This window comes from Microtus oregoni, unplaced genomic scaffold (genome assembly GCF_018167655.1).
Source record: "Microtus oregoni isolate MIOR12 unplaced genomic scaffold, Mior012 000006F_ref0000085, whole genome shotgun sequence".
Taxonomy (NCBI): Eukaryota; Metazoa; Chordata; class Mammalia; order Rodentia; family Cricetidae; genus Microtus; species Microtus oregoni.
In genome coordinates, this window is record NW_024543065.1 from 46,279,298 (window position 1) to 46,288,757 (window position 9,460).

The window sequence follows — 9,460 nt, forward strand, 5'->3', positions numbered from 1 at the left end:
CAGGATAAGAACAAATTTAAGCAATACGTAGCCACGAATCCAGCCCTACAGAAAGTAATAGAAGGAAAACCGCAACCCAAGGAATCCAACATTGGCAACAATGCCTACAATAACTCAGTCATCTAGCGACCCTTCACTAGCACAACTCAAAGAAGGGAGACACACAAATTCTACTTCGAAAAACAACAAGAATATCCGGCATGAACAACCACTGGTCATTAATATCACTTAATATTAATGGTCTCAACGCACCTATAAAAAGGCACAGGCTAATCCCACTTAAACTCAGGAACACGGCAAGGCTGTCCACTCTCGCCATACCTCTTCAATATAGTGCTTGAAGTTCTAGCAATAGCAATAAGACAACATAATGGGATCAAGGGGATTCGAATTGGAAAGGAAGAAGTTAAACTTTCGTTATTTGCAGATGATATGATAGTGTACATAAGCGACCCCCAAAACTCCACCAAAGAACTTATACAGCTGATAAACAGCTTTAGAAATGTGGCAGGATACAAGATCAACTCCAAAAAATCAGTCGCCCTCTTATACTCAAAGGATATGGAAGCAGAGAGGGAAATCAGAGAAGCTTCACCATTCACGATAGCCACAAACAGCATAAAATATCTTGGGGTAAATCTAACCAAGGAAGTGAAAGATCTATTTGACAAGAACTTTAAGGCATTGAAGAAAGAAATTGAAGAGGATACCAAAAAATGGATGGACCTCCATGGCTCTTGGATTGGGAGGATCAATACAGTAAAAATGGCAATTCTACCTAAGGTAATTTATAGATTCAATGCAATCCCCATCAAGATCCGATCAAAATTCTTCACAGATCTGGAGAAGACAATAATCAACTTTATATGGAAAAACAAAAAACCCAGGATAGCCAAAACAATCCTATACAATAAAGGATCTTCTGGAGACATTACCATCCCTGACTTCAAACTCTATTACAGAGCTACAGTAATGAAAACAGTGTGGTACTGGCATAAAAACAGAGAAGTCGACCAATGGAATCGTATAGAAGACCCGGATTTTACCCCACAAACCTATGAACACCTCATTTTCAATAAAGGAGCTAAAAGTATACAATGGAAGAAAGAAAGCATCTTCAACAAATGGTGCTGGCACAACTGGATGTCAACCTGTAGAAGAATGAAAATAGACCCATATCTCTCACCGTGCACAAAACTCAAGTCCAAATGGATTAAAGACCTCAATATCAGCCCGAACACACTGAAAAGGATAGAAGAGAAAGTGGGAAATACCCTACAACAGATGGGCACAGGAGATCGCTTCCTATGTATAACCCCAGAAGCACAGACATTAAGGGCAACATTGAATAAATGGGACCTACTTAAACTGAGAAGCTTCTGTAAAGCAAAGGACATGGTCACTAAGACACAAAGGCAACCTACTGACTGGGAGAAGATTTTCACCAACCCCACAACAGACAAAGGTCTGATCTCCAAAATATATAGAGAACTCAAGAAACTAGACTTTAAAATGCTAATTAACCCAATTAAAAAATGGGGCACTGAACTGAACAGAGAATTCTCAACAGAAGTTCAAATGGCCAAAAGACACTTAAGGTCGTGTTCAACTTCCTTAGCAATCAGGGAAATGCAAATCAAAACAACTTTGAGATATCATCTTACACCTGTCAGAATGGCTAAAGTCAAAAACACCAAGGATAACCTTTGCTGGAGAGGCTGTGCAGGAACGGGTACCCTCATCCATTGCTGGTGGGAATGCAATCTTGTGCAACCACTGTGGAAGTCAGTGTTTCGGTTTCTCAGGAAATTCGGGATCAACTTACCCCTTGACCCAGCAATACCACTCTTGGGAATATACCCAAGAGATGCTTTATCAAATGACAAAAGCATTTGTTCAACTATGTTTATAGCAGTTTTATTTGTAATAGCCAGAACCTGGAAACAACCTAGATGCCCTTCAATGGAAGAATGGATGAAGAAAGTATGGAATATATACACGCTAGAGTACTACGCTGCGGTAAAAAACAATGACTTCTCGAATTTTGCATGCAAATGGATGGAAATAGAAAACACTATCCTGAGTGAGGTGTCCCAGACCCAAAAAGATGAATATGGGATGTACTCACTCATTATTGGTTTCTAGCCATAAATAAGGACCACGGAGTCTACAAGAGGTGAACCTAAAGAAGCTAAGTAAGAAGGTGAACCCAAGGAAATACATATAGTTGTCCTCTTGGCTAAGGGAAGTAGACCAAATTTCCGGGGAGAAAATGGGATCTTGGGGATGGGGTGGGATGGGGGTAAAGGGAGATGGGGAGAGAAAAGGTAGAAGGGAAGGAGGGGGGACCTGGGAAACAGGAGAATTGGGATAAAGGAAAGGTGGATAGGGGAGCACAGAACCACAATTCTTAGTTAAGGGAGCCAGTTTAGGGTGGGCAAGAGACTTGACCCTAGAGGGGCTCCCTAGTGCCCAAGATGAGGTTCCCAGTTAGTTCCTTGGGCAGCTGAGGATTGGGAACCTGAAATGACCCTATCCTAGAGCAATACTGACGAATATCTTGCATATCATCATAGAATCTTCATCTGGTGATGGATAGAGATAGAGACAGAGACCCACACAGGAGCACTGGACTGAGCTCCCAAGGTCCCAAGGAGGAGCAGAAGGAGGGAGAACATGAGCAAAGAAGTCGGGACCACGAGGCGTGCATCCACCCACTGAGACAGTGGAGCTGACTACGGGGAGCTCACCAAGGCCAGCTGGACTGTGACCAAAAAAGCATGGGATAAAACCGGACTCTCTGAACATGGCGAACAATGAGGGCTGATGAGACACCAAGGACAATGGCAGGGGGTTTTGATCCTACTTAATGTGCTGGCTTTGTGGGAGCCTAGCCAGTTTGGATGTTCACCTTCCTAGATATGGACGGAGGGGGGAGGACCTAGGACTTACCACAGGGCAGGGAACCCGGACTGCTCTGTGGACTGGAGAGGGAGGGGGGTGAGAGGAGTGGGGGGAGGGGGAGAAGGGTGGGAGGAGGGGGAGAAGGGTGGGAGGAGGGGGAGAAGGGTAAAAAAAAAACAAATAAATAAATAAATAAAAAATAAAATAAAAGGCACAGGCTAAGAGATTGGATACGAAAACAGGATCCAACATTCTGCTGTTTGCAAGAAACACATCTCAACCACAAAGACAGGCATCTACTCAGAGTAAAGGGTTGGGAAAAGGTCTTTCAAGCAAATGGTCCTAGAAAAAAGCAGGTGTGGCCATATTAATTTCTAACAAAACTGACTTCAAACTAAAATCAATCAGAAGAGATCGAGATGGACACTTTATACTCATAACAGGAACAATTTGTCAGGTTGATGTCTCAATCCTGAATATTTATGCCCCTAATATAAAAGCACCCATGTATGTAAAAGAAATATTACTAAAACTCAAGGCAGATATCAAACCACACACACTAGTAGTAGGAGACTACAATACACCTCTCTCAGCAATGGACAGGTCAATCAGACAGAAATCTAATAGAGAAGTAAGAGAACTACTGGAGGTAATGAAGCAAATGGACTTAACAGACATCTATAGAACATTCCACCCAAATAGGAAAGGATATACCTTCTTCTCTGCAGCCCATGGAACCTTCTCAATAATTGACCACATACTCGGAAACAAAGGAAACCTCCACAGATACAAAAAAATATCAGTGTCCACCTGCGTCTTATCAGATCACCACGGATTAAAGTTAGAATTCAACAACAATCCTACCTCCAGAAAGCCGACAAACTCATGGAAACTGAACAGTCAACTACTGAACCACACCTGGGTTAAGGAAGAAATCAAGAAGGAAATTAAAGTCTTCCTGGAATTCAATGAAAATAGAGAAACAACATACTCAAACCTATGGGACACTATGAAAGCAGTGCTAAGAGGAAAGTTCATAGCACTAAGTGCCCACTTAAAGAAAACAGAGAAAGCATACATCGGAGACTTAACAGCACACCTGAAAGGTTTAGAAAAAAAAGAAGCAGACACGCCCAGGAGGAGCAGAAGACTGGAAATAATCAAACTGAGGGCGGAAATCAACAAAATAGAAACGCAGAAAACAGTCCAAAGAATCAATGAAACAAAAAGTTGGTTCTTGGAGAAAATCAACAAGATTGACAAACCCCTATCCAAACTAATTAAACGACAGAGAGAGAACACGCAAATAAATAAGATCAGAAATGAAAAGGGGGACATAACCACAGACACAAAAGAAATTCACAGAATCATTAGATCTTACTACAAAAGTCTGTATGCCGCAAAACTAGAAAATGCAAAAGAAATGGACATGTTTTTAGATAAGTGCCACATACCAAAGCTAAACCAAAACCAGGTGAACGATCTAAATAGACCTGTTAGTCGCGAGGAACTAGAAACCGTTATCAAAAATCTACCTTCCAAAAAAAAGCCCAGGACCAGATGGTTTCAATGCAGAATTCTACCAGAACTTCCAAGAAGAGCTAATACCTATACTCCTTAATGTATTTCACAATATAGAAACAGAAGAGTCACTGCCAAATTCCTTTTATGAAGCTACAGTTACCCTGATACCAAAACCACACAAAGACCCAAACAAGAAAGAAAATTACAGGCCTATCTCACTCATGAATATCAACGCAAAAATTCTCAATAAAATACTGGCAAACCGAATCCAAGAACACATTAGAAATATTATCCATTATGATCAAGTAGGCTTCATCCCAGAGATGCAGGGCTGGTTCAACATACGCAAATCTATCAATGTAATCCAGCATATAAATCAACTGAAAGAAAAAAACCATATGATCATTTCATTAGATGCTGAAAAAGCATTTGACAAAATTCAACACCCCTTTATGATAAAAGTCTTGGAGAGATTAGGGATACAAGGGTCATACCTAAATATAATAAAAGCTATTTACAGCAAGCCGTCAGCTAACATTAAATTAAATGGAGAAAAACTCAAAGCCATCCCACTAAAATCAGGAACACGACAAGGATGTCCACTCTCTCCATACCTCTTCAATATAGTGCTTGAAGTTCTAGCAATAGCAATAAGACAACATAAAGGGATCAAGGGGATTCGTATCGGAAAAGAAGAAGTTTAGCTCTCGTTATTTGCAGATGATTTGATAGTATACATAAGCGACCCCAAAAACTCTACCAAAGAACTCCTACAGCTGATAAACACCTTTAGTAATGTGGCAGGATACAAGATCAACTCCAAAAAATCAGTGGCCTTCCTATACACTAAGGATAAGGAAACAGAGAGGGAAATTAGAGAAGCATCACCTTTCACGATAGCCACAAATAGCATAAAATATCTTGGGGTAACTCTGACCAAGGATGTGAAAGATCTATTTGACAAGAACTTTAAGTCTTTGAAGAAAGAAATTGAAGACAACACCAGAAAATGGAAAGATCTTCCTTGCTCCTGGATTGGGAGGATCAACATAGTAAAAATGGCAATTCTACCAAAAGCAATCTATAGATTCAATGTAATCCCCATCAAGATCCCATCAAAATTCTTCACAGATCTGGAGAAGACAATAATCAACTCTATATGGAAAAACAAAAAACCCAGGATAGCCAAAACAATCTTATACAACAAAGGAGCGTCTGGAGGCATTACCATCCCTGACTTCAAACTCTACTACAGAGCTACAGTATTGAAAACAGCTTGGTATTGGCATAAAAACAGAGAAGTCGACCAATGGAATCGAATAGAAGACCCTGACATTAACCCACAAACCTATGAACACCTGATTTTTGATAAAGGAGCTAAAAGTATACAATGTTAAAAAGAGAGCATCTTCAACAAATTGTGCTGGCAAAACTGGATGTCAACCTGTAGAAGAATGAAAATAGATCCATATCTATCACCATGCACAAAACTCAAGTCCAAATGGATTAAAGACCTCAATATCAGTCTGAACACACTAAACCTGATAGAAGAGAAAGTGGGAAGTACTCTACAACACATGGGCACAGGAGACCACTTCTTACATACAACCCCAGCAGCACAGACATTAAGGACCTCATTGAATAAATGGGACCTCCTGAGACTGAGAAGCTTCTGTAAAGCAAAGGACACTGTCGCTAAGACACAAAGGCAACCCACTAACTGGGAGAAGATCTTCACCAACCCCGCAACTGACAAAGGTCTGATCTCCAAAATATATAAAGAACTCAAGAAACTAGACTGTAAAAGGCTAACCAACCCAATTATAAAATGGGGCATTGAGCTGAACAGAGAATTCTCAACAGAAGAACTTCAAATGGCCAAAAGACACTTAAGGTCATGCTCAACTTCCTTAGTGATCAGGGAAATGCAAATCAAGACAACTTTAAGATACCATCTTACACTTGTCAGAATGGCGAAAATCAAAAACACCAATGATAGCCTTTGTTGGAGAGGTTGTGGAGAAAGGGGTACACTCATCCATTGCTGGTGGGAATGCAAACTTGTGCAACCACTTTGGAAAGCAGTGTGGCGGTTTCTCAGGAAATTTGGGATCAACTTACCCCTGGACCCCGCAATACCACTCTTGGGAATATACCCAAGAGAGGCCTTATCTTACAACAAAAGTATATGCTCTACTATGTTCATAGCAGCATTGTTTGTAATTGCCAGAACCTGGAAACAACCTAGATGCCCTTCAATGGAAGAATGGATGAAGAAAGTATGGAATATATACATATTAGAGTATTATTCAGCAGTAAGAAACAAGGACTTCTTGAATTTTGCATACAAATGGATGGAAATAGAAAACACTATCTTGAGTGAGGTAAGCCAGACACAAAAAGAGGAACATGGGATGTACTCACTCATATTTGGTTTCTAGCCATAAACCAAGGACATTGAGCCTATAATTAGTGATCCTAGAGAAGCTAAATAAGGAGAACCCAAAGAAAAACATATAGGCATCCTCCTGAATATTAACCTTCAGCAAGCGATGAAAGGAGACAGAGACAGAGACCCACATTGGAGCACAGGACTGAATTCTCAAGGTCCAAATCAGGAGCAGAAGGAGAGAGAGCACGAGCAAGGAACTCAGGACCATGAGGGGTGCACCCACACACTGAGACAATGGGGATGTTCTACTGGGAACTCACCAAGACCAGCTGGCCTGGGTCTGGAAAAGCCTGGGATAAAACCGGTCTCTCTGAACATAACGGACAATGAGGACTACTGAGAACTCAAGAACAATGGCACTGGGTTTCTGATCCTACTGCACGTACTGGCTTTGTGGGAGCCTAGGCAGTTTGGATGCTCACCTTACTAGACCTGGATGGAGGTGGGGGTTTCTTGGACTTCCCACAGGACAGGGAACCCTGATTGCTTTTCGGGCTGAGCGGGGGGGGGGACTTAATTAGGGGAGGGGGAGGGAAATGGGAGGCGGTGGCTGGGAAGAGACAGAAATCTTTAATAAATAAATTAATTAATATATATATATATAATTCTTGAAAACAAACATAATCCCCGTATGATGTCAAAAATAAACTAAAAACAATGGCTCAGCCTTTAGCACATAAAGGAAGCCTGACAACCTTCATTAAATCACCAGGTCCCTCATTCAATGGTCAGAGGTGAGAACTGACTTCTGAAACTCACCCTCTCACCTCAACGTTGTGCTTTGACTATTGCATGACAAAAAACATTGATGGAAACAGCACACCAATCTAACAATCAATAAATATATAAATTACAATCAAATAAATAAATAAAAACCTGCATTACACCTGTTCACTGATATTTCAGCTCACACTTATTTCATTTCCACTTTCAATAGTTTGATCTTTTTTTGGAAATCAGAATATAAAGAAACTTCACACACTGTAATTAAGAACTATTTTTTTAATACAAGCTTTATTGAGACATAATTTAAAAGTATACAATTAATCCATTTACATTAATGAACATTTTATGTGTGGGTACACATAAAATCCCAGCACTAACGATCCTGAAAGGGGGATTGCTACAAGTTTTAAACCAGCCTGGTTGATGTGGAAAGAACCTGTTCCAAATAAATTTTAAAACACAAGGAGATGACAATTGAGTTGTCTTTAGCTTATTGGTAGAGTCTTACAACCTTTCCAAATCATTTTTTAATTAAACATGGTGAGCAGTACGGGAACATGAGTGCAGGCGCACACAGTGACCAGACGTATTGAGTCCCCTGGAGCTGAAATCACAGGTAGCTGTCTGCTGCCTGACATGGGCTCTGGCAACCAGGCTGGGTCCTCTGGAGAAGTGAGTGCTCTGAACCACTGAGCCAGCTCTCCAGCCCCACCTAATAAATCTGAAACCTTCAACTGCCCAGAAATAAATGCTGCACCATTTAGGCTACATTCCTCGCCTCCAAACTCCCCTCAAAAATAGTTTTCCCTCAAGAAACCATTAGTTTAATATGTCTTTATGGGATTGCTTCTTCATGTATTAGAATATGAAAATATACTATTTCCTTTATCTGGATTCCTTAACTCAGCATAACATTCTGGGAACTTAACCATATAATAAACACTGTTTTATTTCATTTTATATTTATTTCTTTTTGCCAGATATGTTCTAGTGATGAGCAAGTCATGCAAAACATTCATATACTGATAAACATTGAGATAGTTTGAAGACTTACTACATTAATAGTATTTCCCTGAAGTTTCATTATCCCTCTTGGCAGACATATGTTTGTTTTCATTCATACATATATCTAAGAAAGAGATTGTAAATCACATGCAAATTCTGCACAGGAACTGCCAGTGAAGAGATCAATGCCCACTACTGAAGCTCTCAGAACAAAGAGAGACCAGTGATCTGCCTGTCAGTTCCTCACACCCTCAGAAACGCTTCACATCCTCATCACCTCATCACGCTTTCACACTCTTGCATATGGAGGACTGTGTGTGCTTCGGGTGGCAAGAGGAAGTCACAGAACAAATTAGTGAAATCAGCCCTCTCCTTCAGACATGTGGGTCCTGAGTATCAAATACAGGTTGTCATGCTTAGTGGCAAGCATGTTGACCCACTGAGCCATGTTGCCCTCTGCCACTTATAAACTTTCTTAATTGTTTTTTTTAACTTCATTTTATTTTATTTTTTATTTCCATTACACAAAATTCTTAATGGAGTAGAATAAAAATAAAATTAAAGTACCATGAAAGACGACAGAAAGCCTGTAGGGAAGAACACATGGGGTTAACATGCTATTTTGCACAGAGCACATTTGAAAATCTTCTAGGTAAAAGACATAGTGTGAAACACTTGGGAAAATATTCTGTATATCATGGCCACACAATCATGGTGCCACTTAGATGCACATCTTAAAATGTGTTTTCTAGTGTCAATGAGTTCTTTCCAACTCTTTCACACCCCTGAAACCCGGTGTCATTTTCTCAGTGATTTCATCAGGAATTTTAATTATTATCATTCTCTCAT